Source organism: Mustela putorius, unplaced genomic scaffold, assembly GCF_011764305.1.
Source record: "Mustela putorius furo isolate JIRA1106 unplaced genomic scaffold, ASM1176430v1.1 tig00000163_pilon_pilon_pilon, whole genome shotgun sequence".
NCBI lineage: Eukaryota > Metazoa > Chordata > Mammalia > Carnivora > Mustelidae > Mustela > Mustela putorius.
Genome location: NW_025421299.1, coordinates 823657 through 846099, shown reverse-complemented (window position 1 = coordinate 846099; position 22443 = coordinate 823657). Strand labels below are relative to the sequence as shown.

The following is a 22443-nucleotide window of genomic DNA, read 5'->3' as shown; positions in this document are numbered from 1 at the left end:
TGAGGGCATGGCGAGCAGATGAGGTTTGAGACTCTGATGAGGTGTTTAAGATTGTAGCCTAATGGGGCACCTGGGTGGCTCAGGGGGTTAAAGCCTCTGCCTTCAGCTCAGGTCATGATCCCAGGGTCCTGGGACTGAGCCCTGCATCAGGCTCTCTACTTGCTTCCTCCTCTCTCTCTGCCTACTTGTGATCTATCTCTCTCTCTCTCTCTCTCTGTCAAATAAATAAATAAATTCTTTAAAAAAAAAAAAAAGAAAAGATTGTAGCCTACCACAGGAGCTAGGATTATAACCATATCCAAAACACAGAAGTAGGTCCTCGTTCATCAGCTTTTGCCAAGTGTGTCTGTACTGAGAGCCTGGACTAGGTCCCTAATGGCCAAAGTATAGTAGATATACCAACCTTGGCATTCCAAAATCTTAAGTCATATGTTACATTCCGCTAGACACAATAGTGGTTCTGTGCATGCCAAACCCTAGAAACAGACCTTGTGATGGACAACAAAGGCCACCAATGAATTCCAAAGCACCTAAAGCCAGTGGGTACCCTTTAATGTTTACTTAACTTGCCCTCTTTACAATATTTCACACAGCTAAACTTTGATTCAATATGAAACATTTTCCTTCCTTCAGTGCCAAATGCAGATTTCTTCCGATTCTTCTCTTCCTTTTTAGTCTCCTTTGGTGGGTGCTTTTCCTCTGCTAAAACTGGTCTTTCTTGGGTGTCCTTTCTCAGCCTGATGCTCTTTTTCATCTACATGTTCTTTCTGCGGAACCTCACCTAAAACTGCTCCTCTGAGCTAAGAATTCCCACAGCTCCAGACTTCTGAGTAAGACACAGTCCCGGCCATCAATGGGGAAGAAGACAAAAGGTATCAATGATGATGACAGTGTGTAGGAAATACTCTACAGAAACGTGTTTTGAGAGCAGTGCACGTGGAAAACACTGAGCCTGAAGAATTTGCTTAAAAGGATTCTGAAAGGATAAGAAAGGAGTTATTCTGAAAGATGAAAGAAGGGAGAAAATTTCACAAAAAAAGAATCTTACAGAACACAGGCCCAAGACAGCATGGAGTCAGAGAATAAGCAATGAATCTGAAAGGCGAGCCAAAAAAAATCTATAGAGCCACAACTAGAAAGGGAATCAGGGGAAGGTCATCAAAGGCCTTACATGACAGGCCACAGTGTCTGGACGTCGTCCTGACAGCAGCAGCAAGGCAGGGTCAGCTTTCTGGTTTATAAATATTCCTTTGTGAAGACTGTGGTTTGGAGGAGATGCCAGGGGAGGATGGAGACCAAATAGGAGGCTGTTGCCACACCCAAGCAAGGCACATGAAGCCATCAAGAGTTTGGCAGCAATGATCTTTGTTTTTCCCAACCAAAGGCACTTGCATGAGGTAAATCCTGAACTAATTCCAATATTTTTGTCTATAAACTTATGGAATAATGAATTGCTTTTTTGATTCTCCATTGTTGACTTGATTTCTGGATATTGCAGGCAAATGTTCATTCAGGGTTCTCCAGCAACTCTGGGAAATAAAAACTATTTTGCCACTGCCCAAATCATCTATTTCTCTAGCATTTTTTTTTTGTTCATTTAAAAAAATAAATGTTTATCAACCATATACATGAGAAAAGTTCCCCTATCAGTTACTGTGAGTCCTAAAAAGAGGACACAATTCCCCGGGAAGTGATATGCCAGCTGGGCACAGTCAGAAAAAGGATCAGCTGTAAAGTGGGTCAAATGAAAGAGGGACCAAGACAGGAGCTGTGGCAGCGTGACAGTGTGACGTGCATGACTGAAGAAGAAGGACTAAGTAACTGTGTTTGCGAGGTTCGTGTCAGGCTTAAAATGACTAGGACCTCAGGCAGGGACGAGGGCACAGGTATCCCTGACAAAGTCCCAAGGGCCTGACATCACTGTGGAATGGCTAAGTTTGGTCAAAGAGGCGGGTGTATAGAGGAACACAGAAGAAAAAGGAAAATGGTGGACAGGTCGGGAAGACCTTAGGACCCAGACTGAGGCAACAGCAAAGTTGAGCTATTGGAGCAGACATCTTCTGGCGCATCCGTGTATCTCCAGGAGGGCATCCCACAAAGCCATTAGCGGCATACTGACTCAGCAAATTATCCCCACAACTGTTTGAACTGAAACAAATTGAATCCATTTTCACATTGACAGCACTGCCTTATTATTAACTCAAAGAAGACAAGAGCTTCCTCACAGGTAGCCACCTTCAGGGCGATTACCTTGGTGCAGCCTCATACTTTCCCGGTTCCCTCATGGTCTCTCAGGGAAACAAGGCAGCTCAAAAGAGCCCACAGTATTGTCTACATGCAGAATCCTTTTCAGTTAGAGAAACTGCCATTACTTTAGACTTTAGAAGCCAGAGCTGCTATTTTATGAAGCCTGTGTGAAGTCAAATTCCCTAATAACGCATCAAGATGTAATCTACTTAAATCCATGGGACCGAAAGCTAAAATGTGCTAGTTAAGAGACAAGTTAAGAGGTTAAACTAACATCCTAAATTAAATTCACTGAGGAGACCTAGAAATAACTTCAAGAGGCTCAATCCCTTTAAGGGAACCCTGAGGAACCCTGCCTGAAAGGTATGGCTACAGAGAAAAAAAGAGAGAGAGAAAGATAACAGAGAACTAGGGACCAAGAACAAAGTCTCTGACTTCAATAAGGGCCAAAACAATATATTCCAAACTGTTTCAGATAGAAAAGGTAATCTGGCGAAAATTAAATAATATCATGTATATTCATAGTTGTGAATCTTTTTTTTTAAGATTTTATTTATTTATTTTACAGATAGAGATCACAAGTAAGGAGAGAGGCAGAGAGAGAGAGAGAGAGAGAGAGAGAGGAGGAAGTAGGGTCCCTGCTGAGCAGAGAGCCCAATGTGGGGCTCAATCCCAGGACTCTGGGATCATGACCTAAGTCAAAGGTAGAGGCCTTAACCCACTGAGCCATCCAGGCACCCCAGTTGTGAATCTTTATATAGAAACTTGGCAAGACAGAATCTTTATACAGAAACTTAATTTGGTGGTACAATCTATCTACTTCATCAAGTGTTAAGGTGCAAGTCACATTAATTCTTTCATTGTTAATTAATATCTAACCTGGGTTTGTGTCTGCTTTTTTGTTTGTTGTTTTTGTTTTCAAGATTTCTTCATCTGTATACCATATTATGTTCTTATCAGAGAAGAGTCCTTACTAAGTTCAGTTTACTCCTTACTTCCTTCTAATTCTTTCCTCTTCCTGTTTCTCATGTGGCCTCTTATTCCAAAGGCCAAAATGGTGGACAGGAGTTAAATACAAAGGGAGCAGAAAGATACTGTGGTAAGCGTGCTAATAGAAACAGTTCTTATCCTTCCTCACCTCAAAACTAAAGATACCCTGGGGGGGTGCCTGGGTGGCTCAGTCAGTTAAGTGTCTGACTCTTGACCTCAGCTCTGGTCTGGATCTCAGAGTTGTGACCTTGAGCCCTCCACACCTTGTGTGGAGCCCACTAAAACAAAACAAAACAAAATGAAAAAAAATAGCGCTGCCTTTACCGTCTGGGATTTGGAATTTAGAGCTACTTCTTCACCTTTGTTGTCTCCTCCCAGTGGGTTAGTATCATCTCATTTGAGTGCAGAAGGATAGAGGATGAGTAAGGTAGACCATGTCCCACACAGCACCCTATTTTTATTTTGGTGTGTAGGAGCCACAGAAGTTCAAGGTTGCTATGTAAGTTTCCCATCGCTGCTGTAACAAATGGCCACAAACTGGACAGCTTAAAAAATAAAAATCATTTTCTCACAGTTCTGCCAGCCAAAAGTTCAAAATCAAAGCCACACTCCCCCGGAAGGCTCTAAGGAAGGCTCTGGCTTCTGATGGCTGCTAGTATTTCTAGACTTCCTGGGCTCGTGGCTGCATTGTTCCAATCTCGTCTATGTCTCATCACTGTCCCAGTCTCTGTGTCTTTTCTTCTATTGTCTCAAGTCTTCCTCTGTCTTTCTCTCATAAGGATATTTATCATTGGACTTAGGTCCTACCCCCATAATCCAAGATGATCTTTTCATCTCAAGATCCATAACTTACCTACACCTGCAATGACCCTTTTTCCAAATAAGGTAATATCCACAGATCTCACAAATTAGGACATCCACATATCTTTTTGGAAGCCATTACTCAAAACATTATAATGTCCACATATAGAGGGGTAACTTTCTTGCTGGCTACCAGTGGCTTGCCTCAGAGAGTCAAACACTCTCCCAAGCCAACCAGTGCCACAAATATTACCCAGAGTCTGAGTCAGAACACTAGACTGGTTAAATGCATGTCCAAGAAAAGCAAATGGCAGCCTGCTCCTATTTGGGAATTTAAACAGAGGCTGAGAATCATCCAAGGAGTGACTCTTTGAGCAGGAGATAGGGAAACAGCTAGAACACTAGGGTTTAGGTACTTTTTTACATGGCACTTGTCAACTATTACAATATATACAGCCTATTGTTAGTGTGAAGTCTTTTGGAAAGAAATATGCTCAAAATCGTAACATTTTACCTCAAAAAATGATATGGAACCCTTTGCTTTCATGTACATTGCATTTCAAAAGAAGGTAGATATTATGCTGTCTTGTACCAAATGCCCTCAAGATATTTTTTTTTTCCTGAAACTGTAATATAAAACATCTTTTTTTCTGGCTCTAATCCAATTTCTCTGAGTGATGTGTAAACCTCACAATTGTTTGTAGCTCTGTGTCAGTATCCATTACTTTTGAAATGACCCCTACATTTCACATTCTATGTAACATTTTCCTGTCTTTTCCGGGAATTGCAGAAGAGCCTTCATAGACACACTAATTGCTTGGGACACCCACAGTCCTTTTGAACACTGACGTTTTCTTGGTGAACCAGTAAATACTCTGTTATTTGGAGAGGACATTGTTGCAAAACACTTTTCCTGTATCTTGCTTTCTACTTAAACATCATAATCACACAAGGCTGAGTTACAGCTTCACTGTTGCCCATGCATATTGTACTCTTAGCATTTCAGGACCTTCAGAAACAACTCTGTCCATCAAAGTACCAGTAGTGATTTCTTTTGTGGGTACATTCATCTTACAGAAAGTGAGCATTACGTTTTAGACAAAAAAGGTTGCAAAAGACCTGTCAAATCTATATTTTTTAAATGCTTTATATTACGTTCTTCCAAAACACACCCCACTGCATTGACCTTTAAGCACATTAACCTCTGCAGGAAAATTCCTTAAATCCGTATTATATGCATAAAACCTCTAATTCAGCATTTAGTGAGGAAAATAGATGTAGTTGGTGCTAAAATGTCAGCAAGTCATCCACATCTGACAGTAGATTTGCTGAATGATAAACAACAGCATTAAGCTTGTCTTAAAAGAAAACATAGCACAGCTAAAAACACTGGTAGGTCCAAGGCAAAAAATAGGCACACCCTAGCACACCAATATCTGATTTAGAAAAATTGCTACATATGAACTGTAGGTTGCAATCTGTCACCAGCACCAAGCACCATTCCCTACTCACATCATTTCCCCCAGCCCAGTTGCAGTTTTCTGGTTCTTCCTCATTCCTGGCCACGAGATCAATACCCTAATTTGCCCAGCCCTCTCTCCTCACTCTCCCATGTCTTGCCTGTCACTCCTCACAACTTGATAGATTTTATACAGGTCTTCTTTCTTTTTTTTTTTTTTTAACTGAAAAATATTTGACATGTAACGTTGTGCAAGTTTAAGGTATTCACCAGGTTGCTTTGATACATTTTGATACTGTAACATGACTGTCTTTGGAGCGTTGACTAACACTCCTATCATCACATAATTATCATTTCTTTTTTGTGGTGGGAATAATTAGCATCTAGTCTTCTAGCAAGTTTGATGTTTAGGATACAATATTATTGTCTATAATCACTGCGATTGCACATTAGAACTCTAGAACTTCTTTATCCACTAGTTCTTTTCTCTGATGCGTGCACACAGCCTTCCCACCCTCCATCCTCTCCTTCTTCCCAGCTCTCCTTCAACTGCCCCACTGTGACTTCAGAAAACTTCCATGCCCTTTTTCCTTTTCCCTTACTCTGTTCCATTTATGAGTCAAATAAAATCACTACAGTCATGACTGAGAAGCATTAAGTGTACGGTTCACAACATCATAAAATCAAGAGAAAGGAAATCCACATGTTTAGAAGTGAACTATGGCATAATAAGGGATCAGCATCTCGACCACTGAGCCCTTCAAAACACCCACAAAGGCTTCTTTCTCTAATTTAGCATTATATGTCCCTCTGGTTTGACTGATCAGCTTTAAGGGCAGACATTCAAAGTAAATTCAAAACAGTTTCTTACCTATTTTTAACTTTTCTGTTTTATTTACTAGCATTGTACGTATTGTTTCCTATTTTTCAAATGTTAAAGACATAGTCATTTGTTTCACTGTGCTAATAAGACTTGCTAATAAGACTCTGTAAGCTTTCAAATTAGTTCTGTCATATTCGGGATCTTTATCCTAGCAATATACTGAGTCAAGATGCAAATGGATGCCCAAAGAGTGACCCAGTGTATGTCAATGACCACACTACTCAGTGTTTTCCCCGTAGACAAACTTCATCTATTCACTGCTGCATCTAAGACTAAGAGTTGCTCATTTTTGTGTGCAGATTTTTTTTTTGCCACTCAAAACTGAAAGAGTCAATGATTTCAAAGATCCAGAATTCTCTAAGCGCCTTTCAATGTATTTCTTCCCTTCCATGTTTCCACAAGGCAAACCAAATGCTCTGAATCTGCTTAAAAGGGTGATCCCTAGTCAGAAATCTGGGGATTTGGGAGAGGGCAATGTTTGGTTCATCTGGTGACTCTAACATTTCCCATTTTAAAGCACATGGGTATATTCAACATTTTTTCATTCACTTAATTTGCTTCTTTGTTGCCTTTCCTACTAAGGAGTAAGCCCTGTAGGAACAGGGACCTTGTCTATCTCCTCTTCACCTGCGTCCCCAGTACCTGGACTGGCATAAAGTTGATAGTTAAGAAACGACTGTTGGGTAAGTAGAACATTTAATTAATCAGTTAAATATTTTGATTATTTAGGTTCTGGTTGGCTTTGTCTTTACTTATTTCATCATTTTAGAAAAGAAAAAGAAGACCTGAGCATGTGTGTATGCTAGATTTAGAATCTTAGAAACTAGAGCTGGAAGAGATCCTAGAAATTGTGTCATTTAAAATATTGATTTTATAGCTGAGGGAATAGGGTAATAGGGAAACAGATTAAGTCATATGATGCCCAAGGCTCATCACAGCTGGGTAATGGCCAAGTTGCTATTCCAGCCATTAAACCTCTGGGCCTCTTTGGAGGACACAGAGCTTATCCTCCCCATAGTAAGAGCTGGTGGGATCTTCTTGGCTCTCCAGAATAGATGTAGATCTCTATTTGCAAAACAAAAGAAAAAATGAGATCAAGAATTGTGTGACAGAAGCACAATATTTTCCTGCATTATTTTCATTTAGTCAACAAACTTTGCACCGGGGACAGTGAAGGACTCATGGGAAAACCAGAACTAAGAGCACAAGCACCACACATGGACCAGCCTTGACCAGGTCCAGATCTTAGACACGGCTCAGCTTGGGAGGGAACATGGGACAGATTCCAGTGGATGAAGTGTTTTCAGAGTCACTGTTTCACTTCATCGTCACAACCACCCTTTAAGGCAGCAGGACAGATGTTGCGACAGTTGTACAAACGAGGAACTGGAAGGTGAAAGTAGCTGGCAAACTGCTCAAGGTCACATAGGTAGTTGGTGACAAGAGACAGAATGAGGTCCTCTTATCCCATGGCAGTTCAATGTATTGTTTTCACTATTCAATTGTGTGTACTTTCTTGGTCTCAAATTGTCTTTTTTTTTTTTTTTTCCTGAACTAATTGGATTTAAAGCTACCTCCTACCAGCCTATCCCTCCTGTCCCTCCCCTGAGCTCTTGGCTAAGATGTTTACAACGTTCTTTACTTTTGTCTGAAAAAAAATAATAGTAATAATTTGCTCTCCTTAATGTTCCATGCATTTCTCTTCTTGCGAGTCTTCAAATGGTTAATTGACAAATATTGTAAACCCTAGGAGAATATGCAGGCTTAAGATTCTGTAGTTTCAAGGTATCTGCTGGAGAATATATACTGAACTTTCCCTGCTTCTCTCCTCTCTGCTACTCATAATGATTATACGACACCCCCCTTCCACCTGAAACTGTTATCATTACAAGCACGTGTAGATTAGACTACAGCAAATATAATAAAGGCCATTTGTGGGGCTGAAGTGGAAGATCATTGGGGGTACATCACAAGAAAAAGCCTGAATAGGTGTTGTGGTGGGAATAGAGGTAATGTACGATGGCTGGATCACGAAGGAGGTCCTTGGCAGAAAAGGAATATCCAAATAGAAACCTCAGGAGCTACTAAAATGGGAGACAAGTTGCTGAGAGTAGAACAAAGGTAAAATAAATAGTGCAATTATCCCCTCTTTCCTCTGACGATCTCTGCAGCAAAATGCCAACTGGGCACTTCAGCTTTTGAAGAAACCAACTGCAGAATATTGGTGAAAAGATTGTGTCTTCAGTGTGTTTTTTAAGGGACCCAAGGTGCAGACAGCTCTTCTCATGTGGCCATGACCATGGCTGGCTGCAGCAGCTTGGCAGACGCAGTACTAAAGAGGGTCTCTGTGTGTAGCAAGGCTTAGTTGTTCCATCATCCCTTTCCCCCATCATTTGGCCCCATCATTTGGCCTGGGTGCACCCTGCATGTCTAAGTTCCATTTACCCTTCCTCTTGTGCTCACTTGCCCCCCACTGTCTACCCCTTTGATCTATCCATACACACATCCACTACACCACAGTCCACTCTTATAAGGACAAACTGTTTCCTTGAAAGCCAGCTCACAGGTTTAAGCAGGAAGTTACCCACAGCATGGTCTAGAAGAGGAGCTAGGCACTGGGGGGGGCACATCCCCTCGGCCATCTCCACACTGTCTCCTGTCCCCAGTAAGAGAAACCAGAAGATGTCCATGAGTACCAGGGACCAAGGCAGGACCCTGACTACTTGGGTCTAGGGGTGACATTGAAACTTGGAGCCATTTGGGCAAAAGAAGCCAGTAAATTTTCAGGTTCAGAAATCCAGAAGTCATCTTCACAAAACCAGTCATTGTGGTTTGCAGGATTTCTGACACTGCCCAGCTTCCTACTGATGGGTGAGAGGGGGTTGGAATCACAGATATTGTGTAGGATACAGTTAACCTGTGAATAAGCACACATCTTTTAGAATTAGACTTGAAATAGGGTATGAAAGTATCCCCCAAATTAAAATGGATGTCTTAGACAATCATAGCCCAAACTAAATAATCCCCCAGCTTTATTACCTTTTACATTAATTTGAAGAGAGACTTTCAACTTTGGATTGTAGAACAATTATAAGGACAATGGATGGTTCCCTTGGCTCTTCCCTGGAGGTAAAAGCATAAAAGCATAGCTTTAAAGAGCCTATCCAGCTTGTTTGTAAGTGTGGGGAAATGGAGGTTAATTAATCTAGTTTGGGGAATGTTAGATAATATCTGTGTTCAGTTGCTTATACATTATGCTGTCCAATTAATTCTTCCCAAGGACTTTTATACAAGATTATTCAGCTCAAAACTTCTGGCTTGAAACTTTTCAAGGTCCTTAGGGTGACCATGAGAAAGAACACATTTAAGAAACTATCACCTTCTTTTTAGTCTTTCATCCTGGTTGGAAGCTGTGTTCTTCTCAAAGGTTAACGAGGTTGCAGGACCTTCAGGGAGTGTAGCCAAGACACCCATTTCAATTGCTCTCACGTGCTTCTCTTGCTTAATTCTCTAAAGCCAAGTCTGGAGCCTGTGTTCCAAGATGCCTGCCGTTCAGCCCACCAGGGCTTCCTTCAGAAGCTGGCTGGGCCCAGAAACAGTCAGACGCCCTTGGAATCTTTAAACATTTTTCTGACAGAAGGTTTGGCCATTTCTTCTCCCGGTGCTCATTTTAAAGTTAAGCACACAAACACACATTTTTTAAATCCCAGAGAAGACTTTTAATTGATTCCCTGAATATTTTAAGGTCTACTAATTCTGTTGATGTTGCAAACACTGCAATTCATTCCAGCGGCTGTCCGAATCACATTCATTCACAGGCTTATTTTTCCCTGCCAGCTAATATTTTACCTTACATGAATAAAGCTTTCTAGCAAAACTGTGTACAAAATTTAAAAAAAAAAAAGGATTTCCCAACCTCCCAATTGTTCCACAGGGGTTGGGTTATCCAACACCCCTCCCTCGGAGAAGATAAACTAAAGAATGTGTACGGTCCTCATTTGTGACATATAATATTGGATTATTTCAAGCACAAGTTTTCTTGCATAGTCTACCCATTTGAATTTTTTCTTTTATATTACATAAAGTGAAAAGGGAAGATAACTCTCACTCAGATGTAGACAGAAGACCTTACAGTAGGTTAAAATAACTCATATAGCAATGTCCTCTATAGGACATGGTCTCTTTTCAGTAATGATGTTTAATTAGGATTTATCCACTCAAAATGTCTTTGACATTCTTGTGTACTGGCAATAGCTTATGAAAGGGAAAAAAAAAGGCGCATAATCAAATATATAGCATGTGTCATTAAAACAGAGAACAGGTAAATGACCCACACAGCAAACTAATGGTGTCTCTTGGCGTCATTTGTTACTGCTGTGAGTACTGGAAGGAGAGGAAGTGGGAACGCCTGTCCACAGCATTCAGAGCTAGACCTCTCCAGAGGAGCTGGTAAATTTTGTCATTAAACAATAAGAGTCGAAGAGATTCAGAATTATGGTTAAGAAACCACCTGGCCTTGACTTCTAGCATTGCTGCATATAAGCTGTGAGCTTGGGTAAGATAATTAACATGTGTGAAATCTACATTCTCCTTATATTGAAAATAAAATGAAATTTTGCAGGTAAGGTGCTTAATACAGTGCCTGGCATATAATTAGCCCTTTAGAAATGCAAGCTAAAAGAAAAAAAATAGTTGTGTTTTGCACTCAACTACCATCACTTCTATTAAACTGGGTTTTATGTGATCATCATAGGTCAAATATTTTTCTACAAAGCCCTAGAGACATGACTTGACTCGCATCTCTCTACCTCATTATAAAAACATCACTACCCCTCTCTACATCCCTTCTACCCTCCCACACTCATTTAATTCCAGTCACACCAGCCTCCTGGTTGACCTTAGAACATGGCAGGTACAATCCTGCCCGAGAGCCTTTCCATACACAATTTCCCATGCCTGGAAATACTCTACTACCAGATTTCTTCACAGCTTATCCTCACAATTCCTATAGGTCTTTGCTCAAACGTCAGTGGTTTAAGGAGGTCTCCCCTAATTATCCCAATTTAAAATTCCACCCCTAATTCCCAACATTCCATATCCTCCTTCCCTTTTTCTCTGAAATTTTTATCACCACCTGACATACTACATGCGTTAGTTATTTATGTTTATATTGACTGCCTCCTAAAGAGGGATATAGGTTTTGTAAAGAAAGGGTCTATTTTTCTGTTTTTGAAAGTAAAAAAAGAAGAAAATAACTAACATGGAACACAGAAAGACAAAATAGTGCACAGAATTGAGATATAAGACAAAAAAAATAGCATAAAACTTGAGAGAAGAGTAAATGGAGTTAAAGGATTTTAAGACCGTTCTGACATCAAGAAAATGGGTAGAAGGAATCAAACAATATTAGTCTCTGATAATTTAAAGATACATATTGCATACCTCAGGATAGGCACCGAAAGAGTAGTAATTGTACAGCTACTAAACTGATGCGATGGGGAAAGATGGACAAAAATATATTATTAAGAAATAATCTATCAAAACACAAGACAAGAAAAAAAGAAAATAGGAGCATAAAGAAGTTTAGGTAAATTGAAAACAGATCTAAAATGGGAGGTTTAAACACAAATGTGTCAGTGATTATATTATATGCTCCTCTTAAAAGATAAAAATGGTCATATTGATCTTTCAAAATTTACTATATGATGATTATAAATAATGCACCTCAAAATAAGAAATAAAAGGTTGAAAATAAAAGGATAGGCTATCAAGCCATGAAGAAAACCTTAAATGCATATTACTAAGTCAAAGAGGCCAATTTGAAAAGGTTACACATAGCTTGACACCAACTATATGGCATTCCAATAAAGGCACACCTATGGGTATAATAAAAAAGTCAGTGGTTGGGGTGCCTGGGTGGCTCAGTGGGTTAATCCTATGCCTTCAGCTCGGGTCATGACCTCAGGGTCCTGGGATCAAGCCCTGCATCGGGCTCTCTGCTCGGTGGGTGCTTGTTTCCCCCCTCTCTCTGCCTGCCTCTCTGCCTACTTGTGATCTCTCTCTCTCTCTCTCTCTCTGTCAAATAAATAAATAAAGTCTTTTTTAAAAAAATCTAAGATTGTTAGGATGAGGGGGAGGGGGGATAGAGCAGAGAGGATCTCTAGGGCAGTGAAAATACTCTCTAGGATATTTTAATGATGGATATATGTCATTACACGTTTATCCAATCCCACAGAGAGTATACCAAGAGTGAATCCTAGATTTGGGTGATAATGATGTGTCAATATAGGTTCATACAAGGTAATAAATGTACCATTCTGTGAATGATATTGGTGATGGGGAAGGCTGTGCATGTGTGGAGACAGGAGGTACATGGGAAATCTCTGACCATCCATTCAATTTTATTAAAACTGCTGCTCTAGAAATAAATTCTTTAAAAATATATACAATGAAACGTACAAATCTTAAAAAAATAAATGTAAGAAATTAAAAAATCAGAATTAATTCTTAAATGTATCAAATCAGTAAGTAAAAAGAACTCCAGATCCAGGTTTTATTGGTGAAGAAATAAATACAATTCTACACAAACTTTTCAGAGAAAATATAAATAGTACATTTTTATGAGACTAGCATATGACTAGCATTTGTATAAGACATTCCAGTGGTATACACAGAAAGCAAGACTCGGTATTACAAAAATATTGGTTCTCCCTCAAATTTTTATGTATTCAAACAAGTCATGTTTAAAATCTCAACATTTATTTCTTTTTTTTTTTTAAGATTTTATTTATTTATTTGACAGAGAGAAAGAGATCACAAGTAGGCAGAGAAGCAGCAGAGAGAGGGGGGAAGCAGGCTCACCGCCGAGCAGAGAGCCCAATGTGGGGCTCGATCCCAGGACTCTGAGACCATGACCTGAGCCGAAGGCAAAGGCTTAACCCACTGAGCCAAACCCAGGTGCCCCTCAACATTTATTTATAAGGAAACTGAAAAGCATTTCCTCAAATCAGAAAAAAATGCAAGTGGCTGGGTGCCTGGGTGGCTCAGTTAGTTAAGTGTCTACCTTTGGCTCAGGTCATGATCCCAGGGACCTGGAATCGAACCCTACATCAGGCTCCCTGCTTTGTTGGGGAAAAGAAAAAGCAAGTGTTTAAGGATATTCAAGCTCTCTTGAAGAAGAAGATGAGAGAATTTATTCCACTAGATAGCAAGACTTATTGTAAAGCTATTATAATTTAGAAATGTGATGTTGGTAAAAGTCTAATAGACCAATGGAATAAAATAGAAAGTCTAGAAGTGGATCTACAAGTACATGGACACTTACTTTATGACAACACAACAATGTGATTTAGAGGTAAAAGTATGGTCTTTTCTTTTTTTTTTAAGATTTTATTTATTTGACAGAGAGAGAAAGAGATCACAAGTAGGCAGAGAGGCAGGCAGAGAGAGAGAGAGAGAGAGAGGAAGAAGCAGGCTCCCTGCTGAGCAGAGAGCCCGATGTGGGGATCAATCCCAAGACCCTGAGATCATGACCTGAGCCGAAGGCAGAGGCTTAACCCACTGAGCCACCCACGCCCCCCAAAAGATAGTCTTTTCAATAAATAAGCCAGTTGGGTATTCTTATGGGAAAAAAGAACTTCACTCCTACCTCCTGCCATGCACAAAATCAATTTCCAATAAATAAAGACAAACAATGACCCTTTAGTATATGATATAGGAGAATATCTTCATTAAACTGAAATAAGGAAATATTTTTTAAGCAACACATATAAAGGAAAGACAAATCACCAGCAAGGGAAAGTCCTTAAATTGGATTACATTAAACTAGTTATTTTTTTCATCAAAAGATAACATTAAGGAGGTGAAAAGGCAAACTATAGATTGGGATAAAATGTTTGCTAAAATATATATAACAAAAGGCTTGTGTCAAGAAACAAAATGCTCTAGGAGCTCTTTACAGCCTGAAAGAAAAATGGGCAAAAGCATTTGACTTCACAAAGAGAATATCTAAATAAGGAAACATACTTAAGATTCCTTTAGTAATCAGGAAAATTCAAATTATAATCCCAATGATATATTACTATATAATTACTAGAATGCCTTTTAAAAAGTACCATTACCAATATTTGGAGCAATGAGAATTCTTATACATGCTGATATGAGTATGATTTGGGGAAGTACACTGGCATTACGTACTAGCGTTAAACATACACCAAACCCATGATACCACAATCTCACTCCTAGGGTATGCACCCAATAGTAATGTATGCATAGCCGCATTATTCAAAACAGCCCAAGAGCCCAAATGTCCACCAACAGAAGAATGGATAAAAGAACTGTGGTGTATTCATTCAATGAAATAATATATACCAATAAAAATGACTACTCTACAGTTAACAAAGAAACACTATGGACAGCCTTCACAAACACAATGAGTAAACAAGCCAGACACAGAAATTGTATACTGTGTGTCTTAATCCATTCAGGCTGTTTAAGAGACTACCATAGACTGGACAGCTTGTACAACAAACATTTATTTCTCACAGTTCTAGAGTCTGGGAAGGTACTAGAACATTCAGTGCCTGGGAAGGGCCCTCTTCCTGGTTCACACAAGTCAACTTTCTTGTATTCACAATGGGGGATGGGGTGAAGGAACCCACCATCAAAGTCTCTTTTATAAAGGCACTAATCCCATTATGAGGCCCTCACCCTCATGACCTCATAATCTCCCATAGGCCCCACCATCTAACACCATCACATTGGAGGTTAGGTGTCAACATATGAATTTGCGGGGAACACAAACATTTGGTCTATAGCACTGTGTGACTCAATTATTCAAAGCTCAAAAGGAAGAAAAACTAGTATGAAAAGGAGGTGGAAGAAGGAAACGGAAGCGTCCAGGAAGACACTCCCTTGGGTGTTGGCAACAGTCTCTCTCTTGACCCAAACAGTGATTTACACAGGTGTTCCACTAGTGATGACTCCCTGAGCTGCACATATATGTTTGTACCACTTTCTTTAGTGTGTTTACTTCACATAAAAAGAAATAGGAATTTTGTGATAATAGCCATAAAATTTCATTTCTAGGAATTTTATTTTCTAGCTATAATGCATCAGCATATTAAAAATTAGGTCCAAGCACTATTTATGAAAGCAAAAGACTGAAAAACAGCTTACATGTTCATCAGTAGTTGACTGGCTCCATAAATTATAACACATCCAGGAACACTACAGAAGCTTTAAAAAGAATATGTGTACTAATATGGGACAATCTCCAACATATATTTAAGCAAATATTGAACAGGAAATATAGAACAGGGCAGAGATGCTATCATCTCATTGTGTGTAAAAATAAGGTAGAGTATACATATATGTGCTTATATATGCATATAATATTTCTAGAAGAATGGGTAAAATATAAAACCCAGTAACACTGGTTGTCTCTGAAATGGGGAATGGTATACCAGCCTGGTCAAACTTTCTTTTCAGTGTAACTATTGGCATCATCTGACCTTAATCAGGTGATATATATGTTACCTTTTCAAAAGAATAAATAAAAGAGTCATGCAAACTTCCATATACACACACACACACACACACACACACATATATATATATATATATATATATATACATATACACATATATACACACACACACGTATATATATACTTTATATATATATAAAGTCGAAATAATTGAATGAGCTCAATTCCCATTGCATTTGGACAATTGTTTATATCATAATGCCCTGTCTTTTGGGAACTGACATGGCCTGGAATAGAGGCAGGGAAACAAGTATCCATGTGGCCAAAAGCCAACGAGCAAAGCAGAGACTGGTTTAAGAAGCCAAGGCAAGTGCAGAAGGTAGCAGTCTGAACAGGGCCAGCAGCAAAGGAGATAAAGCCACAAAAGAAGCCAAGATGCCCAGGCCACAGTCACTAGATAGAAGCAAAGGCACAAGATGCAACAGACCTGCAGAAGGAAGACTGCCCAGGAGGGGAAAATCCTTGGCTTGCTCGCAATCCACGGCTTGCTCTCATGGGCTTGGTATTGCTGGCAAGGTTTAATGGGTCATGGATGAGAAGACACCATGCTCTTTACTTATTTACCCATTTATTTATATCGATCCAAAATATGATCGGCCCCAGAATGACATCTTTCCTCCACAATACCTGTTTATAGGCCTGTGCACATAGTGGTCTTTAAAAGGAGCTGTTAATTCACCCCATTTCCTAAAAGATAAAAATGTAACACTTTCTTCCAAGTGGCTTAGCAAGCTTTCACACTGTCAGGCTGGCAGTGACGCTAGGTCACTGGCTCATGGGCAAATGAGGACATAAAGAGATACTAGCCTTTGATCACCTTTGCTTTGTGTCCCTCATCTGATCGTTCCATATTTCAATTCCATATTTCACACTATTTCCGTTAAAGAGATTCATCCTGTTAACAGCCATCATGTCAACATTTTACCTTTAAAATCTGCTGGAGGCCGTGGCTTTTGAAGAATATATTTCGGGGTACCAGCTATCCCACTAAGTGCCCGGTTGCATCCATCTCCAGGACACTATGGTCTCCCATGAGGGCAGGAAAGCATGTAAGGGAAGCAAACTGAAAAGAGGGATGGTGCCAAGGCCATGTTACAAAGGAGACCTACTTTCCAAGTCATCTTCTAGCCAACAGGGTCCTTTTGCGATTTAACACATCTATAGCTTCTGTATTGTGATGCCAAGGGTAGTCTCGGTGCAGTTTTCGTAAATCACATCCAAAATATGATTTGGAAAAAAAAAATGCACCTTCTTATGAGCCCACTGTGTACTTGAAAGACCCAGTGCACAAATCATTTGCACCTGTACCATTTCCATCCAGTTCTAAGCTAATTTTAAAAAGGGTCTGAAAGCCTGCCAACAGCACATGTGCACAGAAGATAAAATGTAATAGCAATTAATCCAATCATCTCTGATTTAACGTTAATTTAACCCAGTGGATTATGCCTTGTTTTGTGTGCAACTGTGTTGATCCTGCTACATTTCAGAGAGCCCCCAAATCAATCAAGTCACAATCCCTAATTGCAGTCAAAATGGGGAATTCCACTCAGCAGGGCCCTTCTCTGGAGTATCTATTCCTCCCAAGGAAGAAAGGGAAGTCAAAGAAAGAGGCGTCTCTAATAGCAGGCTGCTAACATCACAGCTGATGGTGTCAGGACTAGCTCTGAAGAGTGGCCTCGTGGTTGCTGGCACATTCAATTGCACTGGGGCTTCTTGCCAGAATGAACAGGAAAAGGCCGTCAGAGAAGAGCCAATAGCAACGTATAGTTGCTGTTTAAGCTAGAAACAAACAACAACCTAAAAAATTCTGGGGGTACAATGCCTTCCCTTCTCTTCATTTGCAGTTATTGATTGAATGACTGTAGCAGTTAAAGACCTTTATGAGGACAGCTGTAATGGAAAACTAATACCATGCTACCCGCCTGAGTCTGACTTCACTGGGTTACAGAGTAGACAGATCTACACCCTTGGAACCAAGGTTGAAGGGGGGGAACATTTGTACGATCATGTACAAGGCACGGAGAAATTTTCAGGTTGCTAATTCCTTCTGTTTGGGTTTTATTGAGAATTGAAATAATGAAACGTGTTGCCTGGGCGCAGGGGCAGCCCCAGAAGTTCAATTGTAGTTCAGCTTTAGTTAAGGATTAGTTAATAGATACTTCACATAAAGTGCTACCATGTTCTTTTTCATAATTTTTCTCTCCCCTCCTCCCTTCCTTTGCAGCTGAGAATAATTAACTGTTCTTTTGTGAGTGTCATTTGTTCTCAAGGAATTAAATGCCACCTTATTTCCCAGAACAAGAATTCAACTGTCATAATTATAGCTTCATTTCAGAAGCAAAAAAAAAAAAATCATAATTTATTACAGATTGTTCAGCATGTGAGATAGGTTTAAATGTCATTGGAAGTAAATTGTGGCATGTCATGAAGGGGTTTTAGCCACCACTGTAATTGATTTATAATTTCACATTTAAAATGAACAACATTCACCCATTGTTCTTGTATTATATAACTCTGACAGCAATCCCTTGAGAATGAAGCATTCAACTTGGTCAATACACAATAATAATAATAACAATAACAATGATATGCCAATTTTAAAGATAAGTAGTGAAATTAGCATAAGCACTAAGAACATATGTGTTAAAAATGGAAGCTCAACCTCTCTAACACAAGGTAAAAAAATCCATTCTAGAAGGAATGCATTTTGATGTTAGCCTTGAACTCCATAAAATTAAATGACTCTCAGGGGTTTTAATGAAACTCATAAAATTAAGGACCATCAGAATTAAGGTTTAAACTGTTCTCTACCCAGAGTTATAAAGAAAGATACGATAATTGGAGAAGGTGGAGATGAATTTTTTCATTTCTAATTTCAAGCAGATTTAAAATCTATTCCAGTTTTTGAATGGTGAGTTATTAGGTTTGCAGTGTGACCCTAAGCTCCCGGGATTACATAGTGACCATAGGCTACCGGTTTGGTGGAAGGATTATGTATATACTCGACAGACCTCTAAGTGCCTACACATCTGTTTTGTGCAAGATGAAGTGAGTCCTATGATGGTTCTCATTCTTCAAAATTACATCCACTGTTTTTCTTCACTTGGATTTGGGTAGAGTAAGAAACACAAACTCACAGAATGACAGGGACAATCTTACTATTGGGAACCACACTGCATGGGCCACGCTTTAGGCAAAATCAGAATCTTCCCAACCTAACCCCCCCATTCTGCAACCTACAGCATTTTGGAATGCCATTATTTTCCCTTCTGGGAAAGCTAGGACTTTATTGTCTGTTGTTTGTTTTTTTTTTTTAAAGTCAATATGATGGTCTAGATAGAGAAAAGCTTTTGAACGGTGAGGCACGGTAGGCTGAATAATGGCTCCCCAAGATGCCTGCGTCCTAATCCCCAGAACCTGTGAATGTTTCGTTATACAGCAAAGGGACTTCACAGGTGGGGCTAATTTAAGAATTTTTGAAACAGGGAGATGATCCTGATTATCCGGAAGACCTAAAGGTAAACACAAATGTCTTTATAATAGGCAGGTGAGGAAATCTTGACTACAGTAGAGAAGAGGATATGACCTCATTAACAGTCAGGAGCCAAGGAATGTCAGCTGCCTCCAGAATTGGAGGAAGCAAGACATTGAGTCTCCCATGGAGCCTCCAGAAAGGACCACACCCAACTGACACCTTGATGTTAGCCCCAAATGATTCTTTTTTGAAAGGCTAAGAGAATATATTTGTGCTGTATTAAGCCACTAAGTTTGTGATAATCTGTTACAGAGGCAACAGGAAACACAAGTTTCATTCACTATGAAGTCTGTCCCAAGATTAAGTTATCTCTGTACTGAGGACAAATGAAGGGTCTGACTCCCACTCTGGCTTGGCATTGAGGCTGCCAGCTTCCTCAGGACCTGGCCTCCTCTTCTGCTGGCTCTTAGGTAGTCCTTACAACTGTCCTCGTTAGGGGACAGTAATCCAAAAATTCCATGTTACCGATTTTTTTTAATGTTGAGCTTGACTTAAAAGTCATCTTTTGAGGAGTTAAATAAATGTGGTGCTTTAAAACTGTGATATTATTTATGGCTTATAGAAGAGAGATTGCATTTATTTGAAGACATTAATTTATTAACAGGTTTCTGAAATATATAGCTTGTGACTTTTCCAAACAGCATTCTCTTAATCAGGTAAAACGATTGCTTTACAGTTGTCACTTAGCATTCAATAAACATTTGCAGGATGTCAAGGATTTACAGTGTAAATTTTAGACCGAGTTTTTGAAATAGTTATTTATCCATTCTTCCATAATGAGAAGAAAGAAGAGATAAGATACTTTCAATAAACTATTGGAATGATACATAAAACCGTTTTATCTGGGGTTTCTGGACAGTAATTTTTTATCACAAATATGTTAGGAGAATTTTTTTGTTTCTCTCTCTTTGATCCTCCACCAGGGGACACCATCCAAATTTTTCTGTAACAGTTCCCATCTTTCCCTGCCCTATCGCTGGAGTTGGGACAGTCACACTGGACCTAAGTCATTAAAAAATCTGGAAAACTCAGTTTTGGGGAAAAAAAGCAAGATTCAGTCTAGCCTCATTAATTTCACTGAAAGGTTGAGCCTCATGGTCATCTTTCTAACATCAGTCTGTTATTCATTAATTCACTCAACAAACATCTTCATTTTATGCTGTGCAATGTCACTGAGACAGACAGAAGAGCAAAGCAAGGAAATCTTACCAAGCACTACATAACTATATCAGGGAATGACTTTCCTTTGCTGTGTGCTTCCTATATGCCAGGGATGCTGATAAATCATATTACATAACTTATCAAATATGTCCTGCAAGACCGTTGTTATTACTGCCTACTTACAGATGAGCTAGTTCAGACTCAGAGGATAAGAAATCCACCCGAATTTTGAGAAGTAGTTCAGTGGCAGAACTTTAGTTCAAATTCTAACTATACAAAACCCATGGTCCTAACCTCTTTGATAGAATAAAACAAATTAGCTGCCAGAGGAAGACTATAAAGGGCGTGGCTTGAGAGTGTGGATTGCATCCCCTCTGTGATAGGGAAGGCTGTGTGAGAGCCGTTGGACTTCACCTAGACTGTGAGGACTGAGAAAGAACTGAATTTATGCTGATAGGCCAGTGGGTCATCCCAGGCGAGGGGACAACTACAGCAAAGACACTAAAGTGGGAATGTACAGAACACATGGAGGGAAAGGCTCAACGTGGCCAGATGTATGGGTCAGCCCAAGTAGCATCACTTGGTGCCAGAGCACAGTGGGTGGGCCTCAGTACAAACTTTGGGATTTGCTACGGGGGAGTAAGTGGAGAGCCTGCATCAAGCAACTGGTCAAGGTGAGCCAGGGAAACGGGACACACTTCTGTTGACTAGAGTTCGGCTTCAAGCAACCAACTCACATATTCAAACTAACATCAGACATTAAATATTGAATTGGAAAAACCATAAGGGTTTTTCAATAATTAGTATCACATAAGCTGAACCATAACTGATGTCAAAAAAGAGTGATATTCCAGATAAGTCTTCGGTTATTTCTGAAGGATACCACCTCTGCTCTTTATTTCAAAGGAAACAGCAACTTGCTTTGGCCAGGTGCCAACGTTGTGCATCAGAGAACACTAACATCCCTGCCCTCCAGGAACTTAAGGACCATGGGAGAATTGACAGGCTACTTTATTGTTCATGGGATTTGCTGCCCCTCCCTCCTGTGGGAATATATGTCTCCACTTAGGACGGCTTTGGCTAAGGGAATACAGGTAGAAGCAATGTTTCTAGGCAAAAGCATTAAAGCTAAATGTGATCATATTTACACATGGAATCTTAAAAAACAAACAAGCAAAAGGAACTGACAGCCATCAACAGATGAATGGATAAAGAAGATGTGGTATATATACATAATGGAATACCATACAGCCATCAAAAGAAATGAAATCTTGCCATTTGCAACAACATGAATGGAACTAGAGGGTATTATGCTGAACACAATAGGCCAATCAGAGAATGACAATTATCATACGATCTCCCTGATATGTGGAATTTGAGAGGCAGGGCAGGGGATTGTGGGGGATAGAGAAGGAAAAAATGAAACAAGGTGGGATCGGGAGGGAGACAGACCATAAGAGACTCTTTAATCTCACAAAACAGAGGGTTGTTGGGGAGAGGGTGGCTGGGTTATGGACATTGGGGAGGGTATGTGCTAGGGTGAGTGCTATGAAATGTGTAAACCTGACGATTCACAGACCTGTACCCCTGGGGCAAATAATACATTATATGTTAATAAAAATAATTAATTTTAAAAAATGAATTGACAGACACAGGAAAAAGAATACTGGTGGTTTTGCCGGGGGCAAGGGCTGGGGAGGGGGAAGGTGACCCAAAGACATAGACTTCCTAGTTACAAAATAAATAAGTCCTGGAGATGTAATGCATGGCAGGATGACTACAGATGATAATTCTGTATTGTATAAAGTTCTCACCACAA

The 22443-nt window shown here is 39.7% G+C and overlaps 1 long non-coding RNA gene across 1 annotated transcript in view; it reads left to right on the top strand.

The window, feature by feature from the left end:
• Positions 1-462: 462 nt before the first annotated feature.
• LOC101693354 overlaps positions 463-22443 on the top strand; it is a 36662-nt gene continuing 14681 nt past the window's right edge. Inside the window, exons 1-2 of the long non-coding RNA XR_200631.3 lie at positions 463-539; positions 6963-7063. This is a non-coding gene — a long non-coding RNA (uncharacterized LOC101693354). The remainder of the gene's footprint in view (positions 540-6962; positions 7064-22443) is intronic.